Source organism: Hyla sarda, unplaced genomic scaffold, assembly GCF_029499605.1.
Source record: "Hyla sarda isolate aHylSar1 unplaced genomic scaffold, aHylSar1.hap1 scaffold_2815, whole genome shotgun sequence".
NCBI classification, from domain to species: Eukaryota; Metazoa; Chordata; class Amphibia; order Anura; family Hylidae; genus Hyla; species Hyla sarda.
In genome coordinates, this window is record NW_026609520.1 from 1 (window position 1) to 24,076 (window position 24,076).

General features: G+C 55.1%; 26 non-coding genes across 26 annotated transcripts; all 26 read right to left on the reverse strand.

Moving 5' to 3' along the window:
- Nucleotides 1-543: 543 nt before the first annotated feature.
- On the reverse strand, nt 544-707 carry LOC130326176 (U1 spliceosomal RNA). The gene has a single exon (XR_008870838.1). It is a non-coding gene; the product is annotated as a U1 spliceosomal RNA (small nuclear RNA).
- Nucleotides 708-1,455: 748 nt separating this feature from the next.
- Nucleotides 1,456-1,619, reverse strand: LOC130326164 (U1 spliceosomal RNA). Its single transcript, XR_008870827.1, has one exon. It is a non-coding gene; the product is annotated as a U1 spliceosomal RNA (small nuclear RNA).
- A 748-nt stretch (nt 1,620-2,367) lies between these two features.
- LOC130326188 (U1 spliceosomal RNA) lies at nt 2,368-2,531 on the reverse strand. The gene has a single exon (XR_008870849.1). It is a non-coding gene; the product is annotated as a U1 spliceosomal RNA (small nuclear RNA).
- Nucleotides 2,532-3,282: 751 nt separating this feature from the next.
- Nucleotides 3,283-3,447, reverse strand: LOC130326195 (U1 spliceosomal RNA). Its single transcript, XR_008870856.1, has one exon. It is a non-coding gene; the product is annotated as a U1 spliceosomal RNA (small nuclear RNA).
- Nucleotides 3,448-4,198: 751 nt separating this feature from the next.
- Nucleotides 4,199-4,362, reverse strand: LOC130326198 (U1 spliceosomal RNA). Its single transcript, XR_008870857.1, has one exon. It is a non-coding gene; the product is annotated as a U1 spliceosomal RNA (small nuclear RNA).
- Nucleotides 4,363-5,108: 746 nt separating this feature from the next.
- LOC130326199 (U1 spliceosomal RNA) lies at nt 5,109-5,272 on the reverse strand. The gene has a single exon (XR_008870858.1). It is a non-coding gene; the product is annotated as a U1 spliceosomal RNA (small nuclear RNA).
- A 744-nt stretch (nt 5,273-6,016) lies between these two features.
- On the reverse strand, nt 6,017-6,180 carry LOC130326165 (U1 spliceosomal RNA). The gene has a single exon (XR_008870828.1). It is a non-coding gene; the product is annotated as a U1 spliceosomal RNA (small nuclear RNA).
- Nucleotides 6,181-6,924: 744 nt separating this feature from the next.
- LOC130326166 (U1 spliceosomal RNA) lies at nt 6,925-7,088 on the reverse strand. Its single transcript, XR_008870829.1, has one exon. It is a non-coding gene; the product is annotated as a U1 spliceosomal RNA (small nuclear RNA).
- A 750-nt stretch (nt 7,089-7,838) lies between these two features.
- LOC130326167 (U1 spliceosomal RNA) lies at nt 7,839-8,002 on the reverse strand. Its single transcript, XR_008870830.1, has one exon. It is a non-coding gene; the product is annotated as a U1 spliceosomal RNA (small nuclear RNA).
- Nucleotides 8,003-8,750: 748 nt separating this feature from the next.
- LOC130326168 (U1 spliceosomal RNA) lies at nt 8,751-8,914 on the reverse strand. Its single transcript, XR_008870831.1, has one exon. It is a non-coding gene; the product is annotated as a U1 spliceosomal RNA (small nuclear RNA).
- A 744-nt stretch (nt 8,915-9,658) lies between these two features.
- On the reverse strand, nt 9,659-9,822 carry LOC130326169 (U1 spliceosomal RNA). The gene has a single exon (XR_008870832.1). It is a non-coding gene; the product is annotated as a U1 spliceosomal RNA (small nuclear RNA).
- Nucleotides 9,823-10,570: 748 nt separating this feature from the next.
- Nucleotides 10,571-10,734, reverse strand: LOC130326170 (U1 spliceosomal RNA). Its single transcript, XR_008870833.1, has one exon. It is a non-coding gene; the product is annotated as a U1 spliceosomal RNA (small nuclear RNA).
- A 747-nt stretch (nt 10,735-11,481) lies between these two features.
- Nucleotides 11,482-11,645, reverse strand: LOC130326171 (U1 spliceosomal RNA). The gene has a single exon (XR_008870834.1). It is a non-coding gene; the product is annotated as a U1 spliceosomal RNA (small nuclear RNA).
- A 748-nt stretch (nt 11,646-12,393) lies between these two features.
- On the reverse strand, nt 12,394-12,557 carry LOC130326172 (U1 spliceosomal RNA). The gene has a single exon (XR_008870835.1). It is a non-coding gene; the product is annotated as a U1 spliceosomal RNA (small nuclear RNA).
- A 751-nt stretch (nt 12,558-13,308) lies between these two features.
- On the reverse strand, nt 13,309-13,472 carry LOC130326173 (U1 spliceosomal RNA). Its single transcript, XR_008870836.1, has one exon. It is a non-coding gene; the product is annotated as a U1 spliceosomal RNA (small nuclear RNA).
- Nucleotides 13,473-14,222: 750 nt separating this feature from the next.
- LOC130326175 (U1 spliceosomal RNA) lies at nt 14,223-14,386 on the reverse strand. The gene has a single exon (XR_008870837.1). It is a non-coding gene; the product is annotated as a U1 spliceosomal RNA (small nuclear RNA).
- A 750-nt stretch (nt 14,387-15,136) lies between these two features.
- On the reverse strand, nt 15,137-15,300 carry LOC130326177 (U1 spliceosomal RNA). Its single transcript, XR_008870839.1, has one exon. It is a non-coding gene; the product is annotated as a U1 spliceosomal RNA (small nuclear RNA).
- A 752-nt stretch (nt 15,301-16,052) lies between these two features.
- LOC130326178 (U1 spliceosomal RNA) lies at nt 16,053-16,216 on the reverse strand. Its single transcript, XR_008870840.1, has one exon. It is a non-coding gene; the product is annotated as a U1 spliceosomal RNA (small nuclear RNA).
- Nucleotides 16,217-16,966: 750 nt separating this feature from the next.
- On the reverse strand, nt 16,967-17,130 carry LOC130326179 (U1 spliceosomal RNA). Its single transcript, XR_008870841.1, has one exon. It is a non-coding gene; the product is annotated as a U1 spliceosomal RNA (small nuclear RNA).
- Nucleotides 17,131-17,882: 752 nt separating this feature from the next.
- LOC130326180 (U1 spliceosomal RNA) lies at nt 17,883-18,046 on the reverse strand. Its single transcript, XR_008870842.1, has one exon. It is a non-coding gene; the product is annotated as a U1 spliceosomal RNA (small nuclear RNA).
- A 749-nt stretch (nt 18,047-18,795) lies between these two features.
- LOC130326181 (U1 spliceosomal RNA) lies at nt 18,796-18,959 on the reverse strand. The gene has a single exon (XR_008870843.1). It is a non-coding gene; the product is annotated as a U1 spliceosomal RNA (small nuclear RNA).
- Nucleotides 18,960-19,706: 747 nt separating this feature from the next.
- LOC130326182 (U1 spliceosomal RNA) lies at nt 19,707-19,870 on the reverse strand. The gene has a single exon (XR_008870844.1). It is a non-coding gene; the product is annotated as a U1 spliceosomal RNA (small nuclear RNA).
- Nucleotides 19,871-20,618: 748 nt separating this feature from the next.
- On the reverse strand, nt 20,619-20,783 carry LOC130326194 (U1 spliceosomal RNA). Its single transcript, XR_008870855.1, has one exon. It is a non-coding gene; the product is annotated as a U1 spliceosomal RNA (small nuclear RNA).
- Nucleotides 20,784-21,531: 748 nt separating this feature from the next.
- On the reverse strand, nt 21,532-21,695 carry LOC130326183 (U1 spliceosomal RNA). The gene has a single exon (XR_008870845.1). It is a non-coding gene; the product is annotated as a U1 spliceosomal RNA (small nuclear RNA).
- A 735-nt stretch (nt 21,696-22,430) lies between these two features.
- Nucleotides 22,431-22,594, reverse strand: LOC130326184 (U1 spliceosomal RNA). The gene has a single exon (XR_008870846.1). It is a non-coding gene; the product is annotated as a U1 spliceosomal RNA (small nuclear RNA).
- Nucleotides 22,595-23,344: 750 nt separating this feature from the next.
- Nucleotides 23,345-23,508, reverse strand: LOC130326186 (U1 spliceosomal RNA). Its single transcript, XR_008870847.1, has one exon. It is a non-coding gene; the product is annotated as a U1 spliceosomal RNA (small nuclear RNA).
- Between the last annotated feature and the right edge of the window lie 568 nt (nt 23,509-24,076).

Below are 24,076 nucleotides of genomic sequence, written 5' to 3' on the forward strand. Positions count from 1 at the left end.
GCGGCGTGCATCACAACACTGCAAAGACGCCACAGACAGACACAAAACTGGATATTTGCATGGATGGGCGGTGCGGTGCAGCCGCTCGCTCACAGTCTCAACATTGCCACGCCTACAAGGAGGAAGGCTCAGGGCTGCATACGGAGGAAAGGAGGTTAGGAAGTCAAGCTGAAAGGCATACACACACACACACACACACACACACACACACACACACACACACACACAACACAACACAACACAACACAACACAACTTCAAGAAAATAAATGGACCGGCCGGGATGGATGGCACTGCAGATTGACCACAAGGGGGAGACGCAGGCCCATGGATGAATGAAAGCAAAGCACCCGCACACACTCGATTCTCGCACGGAGGCTCAACCATCGCACCCCACGGTGTGCTCAGCCCTGAAGATCACCCAAACACAGCAGGAAAACTCGACTGATAAAATGTGGAGGAGGAGAAGAAGATGGAGCAGGCGCACCACTTCTGCAGCCACCCAGGGCACAACAGACGAGCACTATTTTTGACCAGAGGAAATCAGGGGAAAGCGCGAACGCAGTCCCCCACTACCACAAATTATGCAGTCGAGTTTCCCGCATTTGGGGAAATCGCAGGGGTCAGCACACCCGGAGTGCAATGGATGAGCCTCACCCTGGGAGAACCACCTTAGTGATCATGGTATCTCCCCTGCCAGGTAAGTATGAGTTGTTCGGCGCCTAGCCGGAGAGGCGCCCCTCGGACGCAGACCACCTCCATTGGTGCGATTTCGGCTCCTTTCCCTCATGGTTTTGGTTTGGGGGAGGGGGGCCAGTACAGTTGCAGAACATACAGATACAAGTGGAGAAGGGTGGAGACCCTGACCCACCCCCCGCGACTAAGGCGTCCCAAGGGTCCGGATTCACTTTGCGGCGTGCATCACAACACTGCAAAGACGCCACAGACAGACACAAAACTGGATATTTGCATGGATGGGCGGTGCGGTGCAGCCGCTCGCTCACAGTCTCAACATTGCCACGCCTACAAGGAGGAAGGCTCAGGGCTGCATACGGAGGAAAGGAGGTTAGGAAGTCAAGCTGAAAGGCATACACACACACACACACACACACACACACACACACACACACACACACACAACACAACACAACACAACACAACACAACTTCAAGAAAATAAATGGACCGGCCGGGATGGATGGCACTGCAGATTGACCACAAGGGGGAGACGCAGGCCCATGGATGAATGAAAGCAAAGCACCCGCACACACTCGATTCTCGCACGGAGGCTCAACCATCGCACCCCACGGTGTGCTCAGCCCTGAAGATCACCCAAACACAGCAGGAAAACTCGACTGATAAAATGTGGAGGAGGAGAAGAAGATGGAGCAGGCGCACCACTTCTGCAGCCACCCAGGGCACAACAGACGAGCACTATTTTTTGACCAGAGGAAATCAGGGGGAAAGCGCGAACGCAGTCCCCCACTACCACAAATTATGCAGTCGAGTTTCCCGCATTTGGGGAAATCGCAGGGGTCAGCACACCCGGAGTGCAATGGATGAGCCTCACCCTGGGAGAACCACCTTAGTGATCATGGTATCTCCCCTGCCAGGTAAGTATGAGTTGTTCGGCGCCTAGCCGGAGAGGCGCCCCTCGGACGCAGACCACCTCCATTGGTGCGATTTCGGCTCCTTTCCCTCATGGTTTTGGTTTGGGGGAGGGGGGCCAGTACAGTTGCAGAACATACAGATACAAGTGGAGAAGGGTGGAGACCCTGACCCACCCCCCGCGACTAAGGCGTCCCAAGGGTCCGGATTCACTTTGCGGCGTGCATCACAACACTGCAAAGACGCCACAGACAGACACAAAACTGGATATTTGCATGGATGGGCGGTGCGGTGCAGCCGCTCGCTCACAGTCTCAACATTGCCACGCCTACAAGGAGGAAGGCTCAGGGCTGCATACGGAGGAAAGGAGGTTAGGAAGTCAAGCTGAAAGGCATACACACACACACACACACACACACACACACACACACACACACACACACACAACACAACACAACACAACACAACACAACTTCAAGAAAATAAATGGACCGGCCGGGATGGATGGCACTGCAGATTGACCACAAGGGGGAGACGCAGGCCCATGGATGAATGAAAGCAAAGCACCCGCACACACTCGATTCTCGCACGGAGGCTCAACCATCGCACCCCACGGTGTGCTCAGCCCTGAAGATCACCCAAACACAGCAGGAAAACTCGACTGATAAAATGTGGAGGAGGAGAAGAAGATGGAGCAGGCGCACCACTTCTGCAGCCACCCAGGGCACAACAGACGAGCACTATTTTTGACCAGAGGAAATCAGGGGAAAGCGCGAACGCAGTCCCCCACTACCACAAATTATGCAGTCGAGTTTCCCGCATTTGGGGAAATCGCAGGGGTCAGCACACCCGGAGTGCAATGGATGAGCCTCACCCTGGGAGAACCACCTTAGTGATCATGGTATCTCCCCTGCCAGGTAAGTATGAGTTGTTCGGCGCCTAGCCGGAGAGGCGCCCCTCGGACGCAGACCACCTCCATTGGTGCGATTTCGGCTCCTTTCCCTCATGGTTTTGGTTTGGGGGAGGGGGGCCAGTACAGTTGCAGAACATACAGATACAAGTGGAGAAGGGTGGAGACCCTGACCCACCCCCCGCGACTAAGGCGTCCCAAGGGTCCGGATTCACTTTGCGGCGTGCATCACAACACTGCAAAGACGCCACAGACAGACACAAAACTGGATATTTGCATGGATGGGCGGTGCGGTGCAGCCGCTCGCTCACAGTCTCAACATTGCCACGCCTACAAGGAGGAAGGCTCAGGGCTGCATACGGAGGAAAGGAGGTTAGGAAGTCAAGCTGAAAGGCATACACACACACACACACACACACACACACACACACACACACACAACACACACACAACACAACACAACACAACACAACACAACTTCAAGAAAATAAATGGACCGGCCGGGATGGATGGCACTGCAGATTGACCACAAGGGGGAGACGCAGGCCCATGGATGAATGAAAGCAAAGCACCCGCACACACTCGATTCTCGCACGGAGGCTCAACCATCGCACCCCACGGTGTGCTCAGCCCTGAAGATCACCCAAACACAGCAGGAAAACTCGACTGATAAAATGTGGAGGAGGAGAAGAAGATGGAGCAGGCGCACCACTTCTGCAGCCACCCAGGGCACAACAGACGAGCACTATTTTTGACCAGAGGAAATCAGGGGAAAGCGCGAACGCAGTCCCCCACTACCACAAATTATGCAGTCGAGTTTCCCGCATTTGGGGAAATCGCAGGGGTCAGCACACCCGGAGTGCAATGGATGAGCCTCACCCTGGGAGAACCACCTTAGTGATCATGGTATCTCCCCTGACCAGGTAAGTATGAGTTGTTCGGCGCCTAGCCGGAGAGGCGCCCCTCGGACGCAGACCACCTCCATTGGTGCGATTTCGGCTCCTTTCCCTCATGGTTTTGGTTTGGGGGAGGGGGGGCCAGTACAGTTGCAGAACATACAGATACAAGTGGAGAAGGGTGGAGACCCTGACCCACCCCCCGCGACTAAGGCGTCCCAAGGGTCCGGATTCACTTTGCGGCGTGCATCACAACACTGCAAAGACGCCACAGACAGACACAAAAACTGGATATTTGCATGGATGGGCGGTGCGGTGCAGCCGCTCGCTCACAGTCTCAACATTGCCACGCCTACAAGGAGGAAGGCTCAGGGCTGCATACGGAGGAAAGGAGGTTAGGAAGTCAAGCTGAAAGGCATACACACACACACACACACACACACACACACACACACACACACACACAACACAACACAACACAACACAACACAACACAACTTCAAGAAAATAAATGGACCGGCCGGGATGGATGGCACTGCAGATTGACCACAAGGGGGAGACGCAGGCCCATGGATGAATGAAAGCAAAGCACCCGCACACACTCGATTCTCGCACGGAGGCTCAACCATCGCACCCCACGGTGTGCTCAGCCCTGAAGATCACCCAAACACAGCAGGAAAACTCGACTGATAAAATGTGGAGGAGGAGAAGAAGATGGAGCAGGCGCACCACTTCTGCAGCCACCCAGGGCACAACAGACGAGCACTATTTTTGACCAGAGGAAATCAGGGGAAAGCGCGAACGCAGTCCCCCACTACCACAAATTATGCAGTCGAGTTTCCCGCATTTGGGGAAATCGCAGGGGTCAGCACACCCGGAGTGCAATGGATGAGCCTCACCCTGGGAGAACCACCTTAGTGATCATGGTATCTCCCCTGCCAGGTAAGTATGAGTTGTTCGGCGCCTAGCCGGAGAGGCGCCCCTCGGACGCAGACCACCTCCATTGGTGCGATTTCGGCTCCTTTCCCTCATGGTTTTGGTTTGGGGGAGGGGGGCCAGTACAGTTGCAGAACATACAGATACAAGTGGAGAAGGGTGGAGACCCTGACCCACCCCCCGCGACTAAGGCGTCCCAAGGGTCCGGATTCACTTTGCGGCGTGCATCACAACACTGCAAAGACGCCACAGACAGACACAAAACTGGATATTTGCATGGATGGGCGGTGCGGTGCAGCCGCTCGCTCACAGTCTCAACATTGCCACGCCTACAAGGAGGAAGGCTCAGGGCTGCATACGGAGGAAAGGAGGTTAGGAAGTCAAGCTGAAAGGCATACACACACACACACACACACACACACACACACACACACACACACACACAACACAACACAACACAACACAACACAACTTCAAGAAAATAAATGGACCGGCCGGGATGGATGGCACTGCAGATTGACCACAAGGGGGAGACGCAGGCCCATGGATGAATGAAAGCAAAGCACCCGCACACACTCGATTCTCGCACGGAGGCTCAACCATCGCACCCCACGGTGTGCTCAGCCCTGAAGATCACCCAAACACAGCAGGAAAACTCGACTGATAAAATGTGGAGGAGGAGAAGAAGATGGAGCAGGCGCACCACTTCTGCAGCCACCCAGGGCACAACAGACGAGCACTATTTTTGACCAGAGGAAATCAGGGGAAAGCGCGAACGCAGTCCCCCACTACCACAAATTATGCAGTCGAGTTTCCCGCATTTGGGGAAATCGCAGGGGTCAGCACACCCGGAGTGCAATGGATGAGCCTCACCCTGGGAGAACCACCTTAGTGATCATGGTATCTCCCCTGCCAGGTAAGTATGAGTTGTTCGGCGCCTAGCCGGAGAGGCGCCCCTCGGACGCAGACCACCTCCATTGGTGCGATTTCGGCTCCTTTCCCTCATGGTTTTGGTTTGGGGGAGGGGGGCCAGTACAGTTGCAGAACATACAGATACAAGTGGAGAAGGGTGGAGACCCTGACCCACCCCCCGCGACTAAGGCGTCCCAAGGGTCCGGATTCACTTTGCGGCGTGCATCACAACACTGCAAAGACGCCACAGACAGACACAAAACTGGATATTTGCATGGATGGGCGGTGCGGTGCAGCCGCTCGCTCACAGTCTCAACATTGCCACGCCTACAAGGAGGAAGGCTCAGGGCTGCATACGGAGGAAAGGAGGTTAGGAAGTCAAGCTGAAAGGCATACACACACACACACACACACACACACACACACACACACACACACACAACACAACACAACACAACACAACACAACTTCAAGAAAATAAATGGACCGGCCGGGATGGATGGCACTGCAGATTGACCACAAGGGGGAGACGCAGGCCCATGGATGAATGAAAGCAAAGCACCCGCACACACTCGATTCTCGCACGGAGGCTCAACCATCGCACCCCACGGTGTGCTCAGCCCTGAAGATCACCCAAACACAGCAGGAAAACTCGACTGATAAAATGTGGAGGAGGAGAAGAAGATGGAGCAGGCGCACCACTTCTGCAGCCACCCAGGGCACAACAGACGAGCACTATTTTTGACCAGAGGAAATCAGGGGAAAGCGCGAACGCAGTCCCCCACTACCACAAATTATGCAGTCGAGTTTCCCGCATTTGGGGAAATCGCAGGGGTCAGCACACCCGGAGTGCAATGGATGAGCCTCACCCTGGGAGAACCACCTTAGTGATCATGGTATCTCCCCTGCCAGGTAAGTATGAGTTGTTCGGCGCCTAGCCGGAGAGGCGCCCCTCGGACGCAGACCACCTCCATTGGTGCGATTTCGGCTCCTTTCCCTCATGGTTTTGGTTTGGGGGAGGGGGGCCAGTACAGTTGCAGAACATACAGATACAAGTGGAGAAGGGTGGAGACCCTGACCCACCCCCCGCGACTAAGGCGTCCCAAGGGTCCGGATTCACTTTGCGGCGTGCATCACAACACTGCAAAGACGCCACAGACAGACACAAAACTGGATATTTGCATGGATGGGCGGTGCGGTGCAGCCGCTCGCTCACAGTCTCAACATTGCCACGCCTACAAGGAGGAAGGCTCAGGGCTGCATACGGAGGAAAGGAGGTTAGGAAGTCAAGCTGAAAGGCATACACACACACACACACACACACACACACACACACACACACACACACAACACAACACAACACAACACAACACAACTTCAAGAAAATAAATGGACCGGCCGGGATGGATGGCACTGCAGATTGACCACAAGGGGGAGACGCAGGCCCATGGATGAATGAAAGCAAAGCACCCGCACACACTCGATTCTCGCACGGAGGCTCAACCATCGCACCCCACGGTGTGCTCAGCCCTGAAGATCACCCAAACACAGCAGGAAAACTCGACTGATAAAATGTGGAGGAGGAGAAGAAGATGGAGCAGGCGCACCACTTCTGCAGCCACCCAGGGCACAACAGACGAGCACTATTTTTGACCAGAGGAAATCAGGGGAAAGCGCGAACGCAGTCCCCCACTACCACAAATTATGCAGTCGAGTTTCCCGCATTTGGGGAAATCGCAGGGGTCAGCACACCCGGAGTGCAATGGATGAGCCTCACCCTGGGAGAACCACCTTAGTGATCATGGTATCTCCCCTGCCAGGTAAGTATGAGTTGTTCGGCGCCTAGCCGGAGAGGCGCCCCTCGGACGCAGACCACCTCCATTGGTGCGATTTCGGCTCCTTTCCCTCATGGTTTTGGTTTGGGGGAGGGGGGCCAGTACAGTTGCAGAACATACAGATACAAGTGGAGAAGGGTGGAGACCCTGACCCACCCCCCGCGACTAAGGCGTCCCAAGGGTCCGGATTCACTTTGCGGCGTGCATCACAACACTGCAAAGACGCCACAGACAGACACAAAACTGGATATTTGCATGGATGGGCGGTGCGGTGCAGCCGCTCGCTCACAGTCTCAACATTGCCACGCCTACAAGGAGGAAGGCTCAGGGCTGCATACGGAGGAAAGGAGGTTAGGAAGTCAAGCTGAAAGGCATACACACACACACACACACACACACACACACACACACACACACAACACAACACAACACAACACAACACAACACAACACAACTTCAAGAAAATAAATGGACCGGCCGGGATGGATGGCACTGCAGATTGACCACAAGGGGGAGACGCAGGCCCATGGATGAATGAAAGCAAAGCACCCGCACACACTCGATTCTCGCACGGAGGCTCAACCATCGCACCCCACGGTGTGCTCAGCCCTGAAGATCACCCAAACACAGCAGGAAAACTCGACTGATAAAATGTGGAGGAGGAGAAGAAGATGGAGCAGGCGCACCACTTCTGCAGCCACCCAGGGCACAACAGACGAGCACTATTTTTGACCAGAGGAAATCAGGGGAAAGCGCGAACGCAGTCCCCCACTACCACAAATTATGCAGTCGAGTTTCCCGCATTTGGGGAAATCGCAGGGGTCAGCACACCCGGAGTGCAATGGATGAGCCTCACCCTGGGAGAACCACCTTAGTGATCATGGTATCTCCCCTGCCAGGTAAGTATGAGTTGTTCGGCGCCTAGCCGGAGAGGCGCCCCTCGGACGCAGACCACCTCCATTGGTGCGATTTCGGCTCCTTTCCCTCATGGTTTTGGTTTGGGGGAGGGGGGCCAGTACAGTTGCAGAACATACAGATACAAGTGGAGAAGGGTGGAGACCCTGACCCACCCCCCGCGACTAAGGCGTCCCAAGGGTCCGGATTCACTTTGCGGCGTGCATCACAACACTGCAAAGACGCCACAGACAGACACAAAACTGGATATTTGCATGGATGGGCGGTGCGGTGCAGCCGCTCGCTCACAGTCTCAACATTGCCACGCCTACAAGGAGGAAGGCTCAGGGCTGCATACGGAGGAAAGGAGGTTAGGAAGTCAAGCTGAAAGGCATACACACACACACACACACACACACACACACACACACACACAACACAACACAACACAACACAACACAACACAACACAACTTCAAGAAAATAAATGGACCGGCCGGGATGGATGGCACTGCAGATTGACCACAAGGGGGAGACGCAGGCCCATGGATGAATGAAAGCAAAGCACCCGCACACACTCGATTCTCGCACGGAGGCTCAACCATCGCACCCCACGGTGTGCTCAGCCCTGAAGATCACCCAAACACAGCAGGAAAACTCGACTGATAAAATGTGGAGGAGGAGAAGAAGATGGAGCAGGCGCACCACTTCTGCAGCCACCCAGGGCACAACAGACGAGCACTATTTTTGACCAGAGGAAATCAGGGGAAAGCGCGAACGCAGTCCCCCACTACCACAAATTATGCAGTCGAGTTTCCCGCATTTGGGGAAATCGCAGGGGTCAGCACACCCGGAGTGCAATGGATGAGCCTCACCCTGGGAGAACCACCTTAGTGATCATGGTATCTCCCCTGCCAGGTAAGTATGAGTTGTTCGGCGCCTAGCCGGAGAGGCGCCCCTCGGACGCAGACCACCTCCATTGGTGCGATTTCGGCTCCTTTCCCTCATGGTTTTGGTTTGGGGGAGGGGGGCCAGTACAGTTGCAGAACATACAGATACAAGTGGAGAAGGGTGGAGACCCTGACCCACCCCCCGCGACTAAGGCGTCCCAAGGGTCCGGATTCACTTTGCGGCGTGCATCACAACACTGCAAAGACGCCACAGACAGACACAAAACTGGATATTTGCATGGATGGGCGGTGCGGTGCAGCCGCTCGCTCACAGTCTCAACATTGCCACGCCTACAAGGAGGAAGGCTCAGGGCTGCATACGGAGGAAAGGAGGTTAGGAAGTCAAGCTGAAAGGCATACACACACACACACACACACACACACACACACACACACACACACACAACACAACACAACACAACACAACACAACTTCAAGAAAATAAATGGACCGGCCGGGATGGATGGCACTGCAGATTGACCACAAGGGGGAGACGCAGGCCCATGGATGAATGAAAGCAAAGCACCCGCACACACTCGATTCTCGCACGGAGGCTCAACCATCGCACCCCACGGTGTGCTCAGCCCTGAAGATCACCCAAACACAGCAGGAAAACTCGACTGATAAAATGTGGAGGAGGAGAAGAAGATGGAGCAGGCGCACCACTTCTGCAGCCACCCAGGGCACAACAGACGAGCACTATTTTTGACCAGAGGAAATCAGGGGAAAGCGCGAACGCAGTCCCCCACTACCACAAATTATGCAGTCGAGTTTCCCGCATTTGGGGAAATCGCAGGGGTCAGCACACCCGGAGTGCAATGGATGAGCCTCACCCTGGGAGAACCACCTTAGTGATCATGGTATCTCCCCTGCCAGGTAAGTATGAGTTGTTCGGCGCCTAGCCGGAGAGGCGCCCCTCGGACGCAGACCACCTCCATTGGTGCGATTTCGGCTCCTTTCCCTCATGGTTTTGGTTTGGGGGAGGGGGGCCAGTACAGTTGCAGAACATACAGATACAAGTGGAGAAGGGTGGAGACCCTGACCCACCCCCCGCGACTAAGGCGTCCCAAGGGTCCGGATTCACTTTGCGGCGTGCATCACAACACTGCAAAGACGCCACAGACAGACACAAAACTGGATATTTGCATGGATGGGCGGTGCGGTGCAGCCGCTCGCTCACAGTCTCAACATTGCCACGCCTACAAGGAGGAAGGCTCAGGGCTGCATACGGAGGAAAGGAGGTTAGGAAGTCAAGCTGAAAGGCATACACACACACACACACACACACACACACACACACACACACAACACAACACAACACAACACAACACAACACAACACAACTTCAAGAAAATAAATGGACCGGCCGGGATGGATGGCACTGCAGATTGACCACAAGGGGGAGACGCAGGCCCATGGATGAATGAAAGCAAAGCACCCGCACACACTCGATTCTCGCACGGAGGCTCAACCATCGCACCCCACGGTGTGCTCAGCCCTGAAGATCACCCAAACACAGCAGGAAAACTCGACTGATAAAATGTGGAGGAGGAGAAGAAGATGGAGCAGGCGCACCACTTCTGCAGCCACCCAGGGCACAACAGACGAGCACTATTTTTGACCAGAGGAAATCAGGGGAAAGCGCGAACGCAGTCCCCCACTACCACAAATTATGCAGTCGAGTTTCCCGCATTTGGGGAAATCGCAGGGGTCAGCACACCCGGAGTGCAATGGATGAGCCTCACCCTGGGAGAACCACCTTAGTGATCATGGTATCTCCCCTGCCAGGTAAGTATGAGTTGTTCGGCGCCTAGCCGGAGAGGCGCCCCTCGGACGCAGACCACCTCCATTGGTGCGATTTCGGCTCCTTTCCCTCATGGTTTTGGTTTGGGGGAGGGGGGCCAGTACAGTTGCAGAACATACAGATACAAGTGGAGAAGGGTGGAGACCCTGACCCACCCCCCGCGACTAAGGCGTCCCAAGGGTCCGGATTCACTTTGCGGCGTGCATCACAACACTGCAAAGACGCCACAGACAGACACAAAACTGGATATTTGCATGGATGGGCGGTGCGGTGCAGCCGCTCGCTCACAGTCTCAACATTGCCACGCCTACAAGGAGGAAGGCTCAGGGCTGCATACGGAGGAAAGGAGGTTAGGAAGTCAAGCTGAAAGGCATACACACACACACACACACACACACACACACACACACACACACAACACACAACACAACACAACACAACACAACACAACTTCAAGAAAATAAATGGACCGGCCGGGATGGATGGCACTGCAGATTGACCACAAGGGGGAGACGCAGGCCCATGGATGAATGAAAGCAAAGCACCCGCACACACTCGATTCTCGCACGGAGGCTCAACCATCGCACCCCACGGTGTGCTCAGCCCTGAAGATCACCCAAACACAGCAGGAAAACTCGACTGATAAAATGTGGAGGAGGAGAAGAAGATGGAGCAGGCGCACCACTTCTGCAGCCACCCAGGGCACAACAGACGAGCACTATTTTTGACCAGAGGAAATCAGGGGAAAGCGCGAACGCAGTCCCCCACTACCACAAATTATGCAGTCGAGTTTCCCGCATTTGGGGAAATCGCAGGGGTCAGCACACCCGGAGTGCAATGGATGAGCCTCACCCTGGGAGAACCACCTTAGTGATCATGGTATCTCCCCTGCCAGGTAAGTATGAGTTGTTCGGCGCCTAGCCGGAGAGGCGCCCCTCGGACGCAGACCACCTCCATTGGTGCGATTTCGGCTCCTTTCCCTCATGGTTTTGGTTTGGGGGAGGGGGGCCAGTACAGTTGCAGAACATACAGATACAAGTGGAGAAGGGTGGAGACCCTGACCCACCCCCCGCGACTAAGGCGTCCCAAGGGTCCGGATTCACTTTGCGGCGTGCATCACAACACTGCAAAGACGCCACAGACAGACACAAAACTGGATATTTGCATGGATGGGCGGTGCGGTGCAGCCGCTCGCTCACAGTCTCAACATTGCCACGCCTACAAGGAGGAAGGCTCAGGGCTGCATACGGAGGAAAGGAGGTTAGGAAGTCAAGCTGAAAGGCATACACACACACACACACACACACACACACACACACACACACAACACAACACAACACAACACAACACAACACAACACAACTTCAAGAAAATAAATGGACCGGCCGGGATGGATGGCACTGCAGATTGACCACAAGGGGGAGACGCAGGCCCATGGATGAATGAAAGCAAAGCACCCGCACACACTCGATTCTCGCACGGAGGCTCAACCATCGCACCCCACGGTGTGCTCAGCCCTGAAGATCACCCAAACACAGCAGGAAAACTCGACTGATAAAATGTGGAGGAGGAGAAGAAGATGGAGCAGGCGCACCACTTCTGCAGCCACCCAGGGCACAACAGACGAGCACTATTTTTGACCAGAGGAAATCAGGGGAAAGCGCGAACGCAGTCCCCCACTACCACAAATTATGCAGTCGAGTTTCCCGCATTTGGGGAAATCGCAGGGGTCAGCACACCCGGAGTGCAATGGATGAGCCTCACCCTGGGAGAACCACCTTAGTGATCATGGTATCTCCCCTGCCAGGTAAGTATGAGTTGTTCGGCGCCTAGCCGGAGAGGCGCCCCTCGGACGCAGACCACCTCCATTGGTGCGATTTCGGCTCCTTTCCCTCATGGTTTTGGTTTGGGGGAGGGGGGCCAGTACAGTTGCAGAACATACAGATACAAGTGGAGAAGGGTGGAGACCCTGACCCACCCCCCGCGACTAAGGCGTCCCAAGGGTCCGGATTCACTTTGCGGCGTGCATCACAACACTGCAAAGACGCCACAGACAGACACAAAACTGGATATTTGCATGGATGGGCGGTGCGGTGTGCAGCCGCTCGCTCACAGTCTCAACATTGCCACGCCTACAAGGAGGAAGGCTCAGGGCTGCATACGGAGGAAAGGAGGTTAGGAAGTCAAGCTGAAAGGCATACACACACACACACACACACACACACACACACACACACACACAACACAACACAACACAACACAACACAACACAACACAACTTCAAGAAAATAATGGACCGGCCGGGATGGATGGCACTGCAGATTGACCACAAGGGGGAGACGCAGGCCCATGGATGAATGAAAGCAAAGCACCCGCACACACTCGATTCTCGCACGGAGGCTCAACCATCGCACCCCACGGTGTGCTCAGCCCTGAAGATCACCCAAACACAGCAGGAAAACTCGACTGATAAAATGTGGAGGAGGAGAAGAAGATGGAGCAGGCGCACCACTTCTGCAGCCACCCAGGGCACAACAGACGAGCACTATTTTTGACCAGAGGAAATCAGGGGAAAGCGCGAACGCAGTCCCCCACTACCACAAATTATGCAGTCGAGTTTCCCGCATTTGGGGAAATCGCAGGGGTCAGCACACCCGGAGTGCAATGGATGAGCCTCACCCTGGGAGAACCACCTTAGTGATCATGGTATCTCCCCTGCCAGGTAAGTATGAGTTGTTCGGCGCCTAGCCGGAGAGGCGCCCCTCGGACGCAGACCACCTCCATTGGTGCGATTTCGGCTCCTTTCCCTCATGGTTTTGGTTTGGGGGAGGGGGGCCAGTACAGTTGCAGAACATACAGATACAAGTGGAGAAGGGTGGAGACCCTGACCCACCCCCCGCGACTAAGGCGTCCCAAGGGTCCGGATTCACTTTGCGGCGTGCATCACAACACTGCAAAGACGCCACAGACAGACACAAAACTGGATATTTGCATGGATGGGCGGTGCGGTGCAGCCGCTCGCTCACAGTCTCAACATTGCCACGCCTACAAGGAGGAAGGCTCAGGGCTGCATACGGAGGAAAGGAGGTTAGGAAGTCAAGCTGAAAGGCATACACACACACACACACACACACACACACACACACACACACACAACACAACACAACACAACACAACACAACACAACACAACTTCAAGAAAATAAATGGACCGGCCGGGATGGATGGCACTGCAGATTGACCACAAGGGGGAGACGCAGGCCCATGGATGAATGAAAGCAAAGCACCCGCACACACTCGATTCTCGCACGGAGGCTCAACCATCGCACCCCACGGTGTGCTCAGCCCTGAAGATCACCCAAACACAGCAGGAAAACTCGACTGATAAAATGTGGAGGAGGAGAAGAAGATGGAGCAGGCGCACCACTTCTGCAGCCACCCAGGGCACAACAGACGAGCACTATTTTTGACCAGAGGAAATCAGGGGAAAGCGCGAACGCAGTCCCCCACTACCACAAATTATGCAGTCGAGTTTCCCGCATTTGGGGAAATCGCAGGGGTCAGCACACCCGGAGTGCAATGGATGAGCCTCACCCTGGGAGAACCACCTTAGTGATCATGGTATCTCCCCTGCCAGGTAAGTATGAGTTGTTCGGCGCCTAGCCGGAGAGGCGCCCCTCGGACGCAGACCACCTCCATTGGTGCGATTTCGGCTCCTTTCCCTCATGGTTTTGGTTTGGGGGAGGGGGGCCAGTACAGTTGCAGAACATACAGATACAAGTGGAGAAGGGTGGAGACCCTGACCCACCCCCCGCGACTAAGGCGTCCCAAGGGTCCGGATTCACTTTGCGGCGTGCATCACAACACTGCAAAGACGCCACAGACAGACACAAAACTGGATATTTGCATGGATGGGCGGTGCGGTGCAGCCGCTCGCTCACAGTCTCAACATTGCCACGCCTACAAGGAGGAAGGCTCAGGGCTGCATACGGAGGAAAGGAGGTTAGGAAGTCAAGCTGAAAGGCATACACACACACACACACACACACACACACACACACACACACACAACACAACACAACACAACACAACACAACACAACACAACTTCAAGAAAATAAATGGACCGGCCGGGATGGATGGCACTGCAGATTGACCACAAGGGGGAGACGCAGGCCCATGGATGAATGAAAGCAAAGCACCCGCACACACTCGATTCTCGCACGGAGGCTCAACCATCGCACCCCACGGTGTGCTCAGCCCTGAAGATCACCCAAACACAGCAGGAAAACTCGACTGATAAAATGTGGAGGAGGAGAAGAAGATGGAGCAGGCGCACCACTTCTGCAGCCACCCAGGGCACAACAGACGAGCACTATTTTTGACCAGAGGAAATCAGGGGAAAGCGCGAACGCAGTCCCCCACTACCACAAATTATGCAGTCGAGTTTCCCGCATTTGGGGAAATCGCAGGGGTCAGCACACCCGGAGTGCAATGGATGAGCCTCACCCTGGGAGAACCACCTTAGTGATCATGGTATCTCCCCTGCCAGGTAAGTATGAGTTGTTCGGCGCCTAGCCGGAGAGGCGCCCCTCGGACGCAGACCACCTCCATTGGTGCGATTTCGGCTCCTTTCCCTCATGGTTTTGGTTTGGGGGAGGGGGGCCAGTACAGTTGCAGAACATACAGATACAAGTGGAGAAGGGTGGAGACCCTGACCCACCCCCCGCGACTAAGGCGTCCCAAGGGTCCGGATTCACTTTGCGGCGTGCATCACAACACTGCAAAGACGCCACAGACAGACACAAAACTGGATATTTGCATGGATGGGCGGTGCGGTGCAGCCGCTCGCTCACAGTCTCAACATTGCCACGCCTACAAGGAGGAAGGCTCAGGGCTGCATACGGAGGAAAGGAGGTTAGGAAGTCAAGCTGAAAGGCATACACACACACACACACACACACACACACACACACACACACACACAACACAACACAACACAACACAACACAACACAACACAACTTCAAGAAAATAAATGGACCGGCCGGGATGGATGGCACTGCAGATTGACCACAAGGGGGAGACGCAGGCCCATGGATGAATGAAAGCAAAGCACCCGCACACACTCGATTCTCGCACGGAGGCTCAACCATCGCACCCCACGGTGTGCTCAGCCCTGAAGATCACCCAAACACAGCAGGAAAACTCGACTGATAAAATGTGGAGGAGGAGAAGAAGATGGAGCAGGCGCACCACTTCTGCAGCCACCCAGGGCACAACAGACGAGCACTATTTTTGACCAGAGGAAATCAGGGGAAAGCGCGAACGCAGTCCCCCACTACCACAAATTATGCAGTCGAGTTTCCCGCATTTGGGGAAATCGCAGGGGTCAGCACACCCGGAGTGCAATGGATGAGCCTCACCCTGGGAGAACCACCTTAGTGATCATGGTATCTCCCCTGCCAGGTAAGTATGAGTTGTTCGGCGCCTAGCCGGAGAGGCGCCCCTCGGACGCAGACCACCTCCATTGGTGCGATTTCGGCTCCTTTCCCTCATGGTTTTGGTTTGGGGGAGGGGGGCCAGTACAGTTGCAGAACATACAGATACAAGTGGAGAAGGGTGGAGACCCTGACCCACCCCCCGCGACTAAGGCGTCCCAAGGGTCCGGATTCACTTTGCGGCGTGCATCACAACACTGCAAAGACGCCACAGACAGACACAAAACTGGATATTTGCATGGATGGGCGGTGCGGTGCAGCCGCTCGCTCACAGTCTCAACATTGCCACGCCTACAAGGAGGAAGGCTCAGGGCTGCATACGGAGGAAAGGAGGTTAGGAAGTCAAGCTGAAAGGCATACACACACACACACACACACACACACACACACACACACACACAACACAACACAACACAACACAACACAACACAACACAACTTCAAGAAAATAAATGGACCGGCCGGGATGGATGGCACTGCAGATTGACCACAAGGGGGAGACGCAGGCCCATGGATGAATGAAAGCAAAGCACCCGCACACACTCGATTCTCGCACGGAGGCTCAACCATCGCACCCCACGGTGTGCTCAGCCCTGAAGATCACCCAAACACAGCAGGAAAACTCGACTGATAAAATGTGGAGGAGGAGAAGAAGATGGAGCAGGCGCACCACTTCTGCAGCCACCCAGGGCACAACAGACGAGCACTATTTTTGACCAGAGGAAATCAGGGGAAAGCGCGAACGCAGTCCCCCACTACCACAAATTATGCAGTCGAGTTTCCCGCATTTGGGGAAATCGCAGGGGTCAGCACACCCGGAGTGCAATGGATGAGCCTCACCCTGGGAGAACCACCTTAGTGATCATGGTATCTCCCCTGCCAGGTAAGTATGAGTTGTTCGGCGCCTAGCCGGAGAGGCGCCCCTCGGACGCAGACCACCTCCATTGGTGCGATTTCGGCTCCTTTCCCTCATGGTTTTGGTTTGGGGGAGGGGGGCCAGTACAGTTGCAGAACATACAGATACAAGTGGAGAAGGGTGGAGACCCTGACCCACCCCCCGCGACTAAGGCGTCCCAAGGGTCCGGATTCACTTTGCGGCGTGCATCACAACACTGCAAAGACGCCACAGACAGACACAAAACTGGATATTTGCATGGATGGGCGGTGCGGTGCAGCCGCTCGCTCACAGTCTCAACATTGCCACGCCTACAAGGAGGAAGGCTCAGGGCTGCATACGGAGGAAAGGAGGTTAGGAAGTCAAGCTGAAAGGCATACACACACACACACACACACACACACACACACACACACACACACAACACAACACAACACAACACAACACAACACAACACAACTTCAAGAAAATAAATGGACCGGCCGGGATGGATGGCACTGCAGATTGACCACAAGGGGGAGACGCAGGCCCATGGATGAATGAAAGCAAAGCACCCGCACACACTCGATTCTCGCACGGAGGCTCAACCATCGCACCCCACGGTGTGCTCAGCCCTGAAGATCACCCAAACACAGCAGGAAAACTCGACTGATAAAATGTGGAGGAGGAGAAGAAGATGGAGCAGGCGCACCACTTCTGCAGCCACCCAGGGCACAACAGACGAGCACTATTTTTGACCAGAGGAAATCAGGGGAAAGCGCGAACGCAGTCCCCCACTACCACAAATTATGCAGTCGAGTTTCCCGCATTTGGGGAAATCGCAGGGGTCAGCACACCCGGAGTGCAATGGATGAGCCTCACCCTGGGAGAACCACCTTAGTGATCATGGTATCTCCCCTGCCAGGTAAGTATGAGTTGTTCGGCGCCTAGCCGGAGAGGCGCCCCTCGGACGCAGACCACCTCCATTGGTGCGATTTCGGCTCCTTTCCCTCATGGTTTTGGTTTGGGGGAGGGGGGCCAGTACAGTTGCAGAACATACAGATACAAGTGGAGAAGGGTGGAGACCCTGACCCACCCCCCGCGACTAAGGCGTCCCAAGGGTCCGGATTCACTTTGCGGCGTGCATCACAACACTGCAAAGACGCCACAGACAGACACAAAACTGGATATTTGCATGGATGGGCGGTGCGGTGCAGCCGCTCGCTCACAGTCTCAACATTGCCACGCCTACAAGGAGGAAGGCTCAGGGCTGCATACGGAGGAAAGGAGGTTAGGAAGTCAAGCTGAAAGGCATACACACACACACACACACACACACACACACACACACACACACACACAACACAACACAACACAACACAACACAACACAACTTCAAGAAAATAAATGGACCGGCCGGGATGGATGGCACTGCAGATTGACCACAAGGGGGAGACGCAGGCCCATGGATGAATGAAAGCAAAGCACCCGCACACACTCGATTCTCGCACGGAGGCTCAACCATCGCACCCCACGGTGTGCTCAGCCCTGAAGATCACCCAAACACAGCAGGAAAACTCGACTGATAAAATGTGGAGGAGGAGAAGAAGATGGAGCAGGCGCACCACTTCTGCAGCCACCCAGGGCACAACAGACGAGCACTATTTTTGACCAGAGGAAATCAGGGGAAAGCGCGAACGCAGTCCCCCACTACCACAAATTATGCAGTCGAGTTTCCCGCATTTGGGGAAATCGCAGGGGTCAGCACACCCGGAGTGCAATGGATGAGCCTCACCCTGGGAGAACCACCTTAGTGATCATGGTATCTCCCCTGCCAGGTAAGTATGAGTTGTTCGGCGCCTAGCCGGAGAGGCGCCCCTCGGACGCAGACCACCTCCATTGGTGCGATTTCGGCTCCTTTCCCTCATGGTTTTGGTTTGGGGGAGGGGGGCCAGTACAGTTGCAGAACATACAGATACAAGTGGAGAAGGGTGGAGACCCTGACCCACCCCCCGCGACTAAGGCGTCCCAAGGGTCCGGATTCACTTTGCGGCGTGCATCACAACACTGCAAAGACGCCACAGACAGACACAAAACTGGATATTTGCATGGATGGGCGGTGCGGTGCAGCCGCTCGCTCACAGTCTCAACATTGCCACGCCTACAAGGAGGAAGGCTCAGGGCTGTACGGAGGAAAGGAGGTTAGGAAGTCAAGCTGAAAGGCATACACACACACACACACACACACACACACACACACACACACACACACAACACAACACAACACAACACAACACAACACAACTTCAAGAAAATAAATGGACCGGCCGGGATGGATGGCACTGCAGATTGACCACAAGGGGGAGACGCAGGCCCATGGATGAATGAAAGCAAAGCACCCGCACACACTCGATTCTCGCACGGAGGCTCAACCATCGCACCCCACGGTGTGCTCAGCCCTGAAGATCACCCAAACACAGCAGGAAAACTCGACTGATAAAATGTGGAGGAGGAGAAGAAGATGGAGCAGGCGCACCACTTCTGCAGCCACCCAGGGCACAACAGACGAGCACTATTTTTGACCAGAGGAAATCAGGGGAAAGCGCGAACGCAGTCCCCCACTACCACAAATTATGCAGTCGAGTTTCCCGCATTTGGGGAAATCGCAGGGGTCAGCACACCCGGAGTGCAATGGATGAGCCTCACCCTGGGAGAACCACCTTAGTGATCATGGTATCTCCCCTGCCAGGTAAGTATGAGTTGTTCGGCGCCTAGCCGGAGAGGCGCCCCTCGGACGCAGACCACCTCCATTGGTGCGATTTCGGCTCCTTTCCCTCATGGTTTTGGTTTGGGGGAGGGGGGCCAGTACAGTTGCAGAACATACAGATACAAGTGGAGAAGGGTGGAGACCCTGACCCACCCCCCGCGACTAAGGCGTCCCAAGGGTCCGGATTCACTTTGCGGCGTGCATCACAACACTGCAAAGACGCCACAGACAGACACAAAACTGGATATTTGCATGGATGGGCGGTGCGGTGCAGCCGCTCGCTCACAGTCTCAACATTGCCACGCCTACAAGGAGGAAGGCTCAGGGCTGCATACGGAGGAAAGGAGGTTAGGAAGTCAAGCTGAAAGGCATACACACACACACACACACACACACACACACACACACACACAACACAACACAACACAACACAACACAACACAACACAACTTCAAGAAAATAAATGGACCGGCCGGGATGGATGGCACTGCAGATTGACCACAAGGGGGAGACGCAGGCCCATGGATGAATGAAAGCAAAGCACCCGCACACACTCGATTCTCGCACGGAGGCTCAACCATCGCACCCCACGGTGTGCTCAGCCCTGAAGATCACCCAAACACAGCAGGAAAACTCGACTGATAAAATGTGGAGGAGGAGAAGAAGATGGAGCAGGCGCACCACTTCTGCAGCCACCCAGGGCACAACAGACGAGCACTATTTTTGACCAGAGGAAATCAGGGGAAAGCGCGAACGCAGTCCCCCACTACCACAAATTATGCAGTCGAGTTTCCCGCATTTGGGGAAATCGCAGGGTGTCAGCACACCCGGAGTGCAATGGATGAGCCTCACCCTGGGAGAACCACCTTAGTGATCATGGTATCTCCCCTGCCAGGTAAGTATGAGTTGTTCGGCGCCTAGCCGGAGAGGCGCCCCTCGGACGCAGACCACCTCCATTGGTGCGATTTCGGCTCCTTTCCCTCATGGTTTTGGTTTGGGGGAGGGGGGCCAGTACAGTTGCAGAACATACAGATACAAGTGGAGAAGGGTGGAGACCCTGACCCACCCCCCGCGACTAAGGCGTCCCAAGGGTCCGGATTCACTTTGCGGCGTGCATCACAACACTGCAAAGACGCCACAGACAGACACAAAACTGGATATTTGCATGGATGGGCGGTGCGGTGCAGCCGCTCGCTCACAGTCTCAACATTGCCACGCCTACAAGGAGGAAGGCTCAGGGCTGCATACGGAGGAAAGGAGGTTAGGAAGTCAAGCTGAAAGGCATACACACACACACACACACACACACACACACACACACACACAACACAACACAACACAACACAACACAACACAACACAACTTCAAGAAAATAAATGGACCGGCCGGGATGGATGGCACTGCAGATTGACCACAAGGGGGAGACGCAGGCCCATGGATGAATGAAAGCAAAGCACCCGCACACACTCGATTCTCGCACGGAGGCTCAACCATCGCACCCCACGGTGTGCTCAGCCCTGAAGATCACCCAAACACAGCAGGAAAACTCGACTGATAAAATGTGGAGGAGGAGAAGAAGATGGAGCAGGCGCACCACTTCTGCAGCCACCCAGGGCACAACAGACGAGCACTATTTTTGACCAGAGGAAATCAGGGGAAAGCGCGAACGCAGTCCCCCACTACCACAAATTATGCAGTCGAGTTTCCCGCATTTGGGGAAATCGCAGGGGTCAGCACACCCGGAGTGCAATGGATGAGCCTCACCCTGGGAGAACCACCTTAGTGATCATGGTATCTCCCCTGCCAGGTAAGTATGAGTTGTTCGGCGCCTAGCCGGAGAGGCGCCCCTCGGACGCAGACCACCTCCATTGGTGCGATTTCGGCTCCTTTCCCTCATGGTTTTGGTTTGGGGGAGGGGGGCCAGTACAGTTGCAGAACATACAGATACAAGTGGAGAAGGGTGGAGACCCTGACCCACCCCCCGCGACTAAGGCGTCCCAAGGGTCCGGATTCACTTTGCGGCGTGCATCACAACACTGCAAAGACGCCACAGACAGACACAAAACTGGATATTTGCATGGATGGGCGGTGCGGTGCAGCCGCTCGCTCACAGTCTCAACATTGCCACGCCTACAAGGAGGAAGGCTCAGGGCTGCATACGGAGGAAAGGAGGTTAGGAAGTCAAGCTGAAAGGCATACACACACACACACACACACACACACACACACACACACACACAACACAACACAACACAACACAACTTCAAGAAAATAAATGGACCGGCCGGGATGGATGGCACTGCAGATTGACCACAAGGGGGAGACGCAGGCCCATGGATGAATGAAAGCAAAGCACCCGCACACACTCGATTCTCGCACGGAGGCTCAACCATCGCACCCCACGGTGTGCTCAGCCCTGAAGATCACCCAAACACAGCAGGAAAACTCGACTGATAAAATGTGGAGGAGGAGAAGAAGATGGAGCAGGCGCACCACTTCTGCAGCCACCCAGGGCACAACAGACGAGCACTATTTTTGACCAGAGGAAATCAGGGGAAAGCGCGAACGCAGTCCCCCACTACCACAAATTATGCAGTCGAGTTTCCCGCATTTGGGGAAATCGCAGGGGTCAGCACACCCGGAGTGCAATGGATGAGCCTCACCCTGGGAGAACCACCTTAGTGATCATGGTATCTCCCCTGCCAGGTAAGTATGAGTTGTTCGGCGCCTAGCCGGAGAGGCGCCCCTCGGACGCAGACCACCTCCATTGGTGCGATTTCGGCTCCTTTCCCTCATGGTTTTGGTTTGGGGGAGGGGGGCCAGTACAGTTGCAGAACATACAGATACAAGTGGAGAAGGGTGGAGACCCTGACCCACCCCCCGCGACTAAGGCGTCCCAAGGGTCCGGATTCACTTTGCGGCGTGCATCACAACACTGCAAAGACGCCACAGACAGACACAAAACTGGATATTTGCATGGATGGGCGGTGCGGTGCAGCCGCTCGCTCACAGTCTCAACATTGCCACGCCTACAAGGAGGAAGGCTCAGGGCTGCATACGGAGGAAAGGAGGTTAGGAAGTCAAGCTGAAAGGCATACACACACACACACACACACACACACACACACACACACACACAACACAACACAACACAACACAACACAACACAACACAACTTCAAGAAAATAAATGGACCGGCCGGGATGGATGGCACTGCAGATTGACCACAAGGGGGAGACGCAGGCCCATGGATGAATGAAAGCAAAGCACCCGCACACACTCGATTCTCGCACGGAGGCTCAACCATCGCACCCCACGGTGTGCTCAGCCCTGAAGATCACCCAAACACAGCAGGAAAACTCGACTGATAAAATGTGGAGGAGGAGAAGAAGATGGAGCAGGCGCACCACTTCTGCAGCCACCCAGGGCACAACAGACGAGCACTATTTTTGACCAGAGGAAATCAGGGGAAAGCGCGAACGCAGTCCCCCACTACCACAAATTATGCAGTCGAGTTTCCCGCATTTGGGGAAATCGCAGGGGTCAGCACACCCGGAGTGCAATGGATGAGCCTCACCCTGGGAGAACCACCTTAGTGATCATGGTATCTCCCCTGCCAGGTAAGTATGAGTTGTTCGGCGCCTAGCCGGAGAGGCGCCCCTCGGACGCAGACCACCTCCATTGGTGCGATTTCGGCTCCTTTCCCTCATGGTTTTGGTTTGGGGGAGGGGGGCCAGTACAGTTGCAGAACATACAGATACAAGTGGAGAAGGGTGGAGACCCTGACCCACCCCCCGCGACTAAGGCGTCCCAAGGGTCCGGATTCACTTTGCGGCGTGCATCACAACACTGCAAAGACGCCACAGACAGACACAAAACTGGATATTTGCATGGATGGGCGGTGCGGTGCAGCCGCTCGCTCACAGTCTCAACATTGCCACGCCTACAAGGAGGAAGGCTCAGGGCTGCATACGGAGGAAAGGAGGTTAGGAAGTCAAGCTGAAAGGCATACACACACACACACACACACACACACACACACACACACACAACACAACACAACACAACACAACACAACACAACACAACTTCAAGAAAATAAATGGACCGGCCGGGATGGATGGCACTGCAGATTGACCACAAGGGGGAGACGCAGGCCCATGGATGAATGAAAGCAAAGCACCCGCACACACTCGA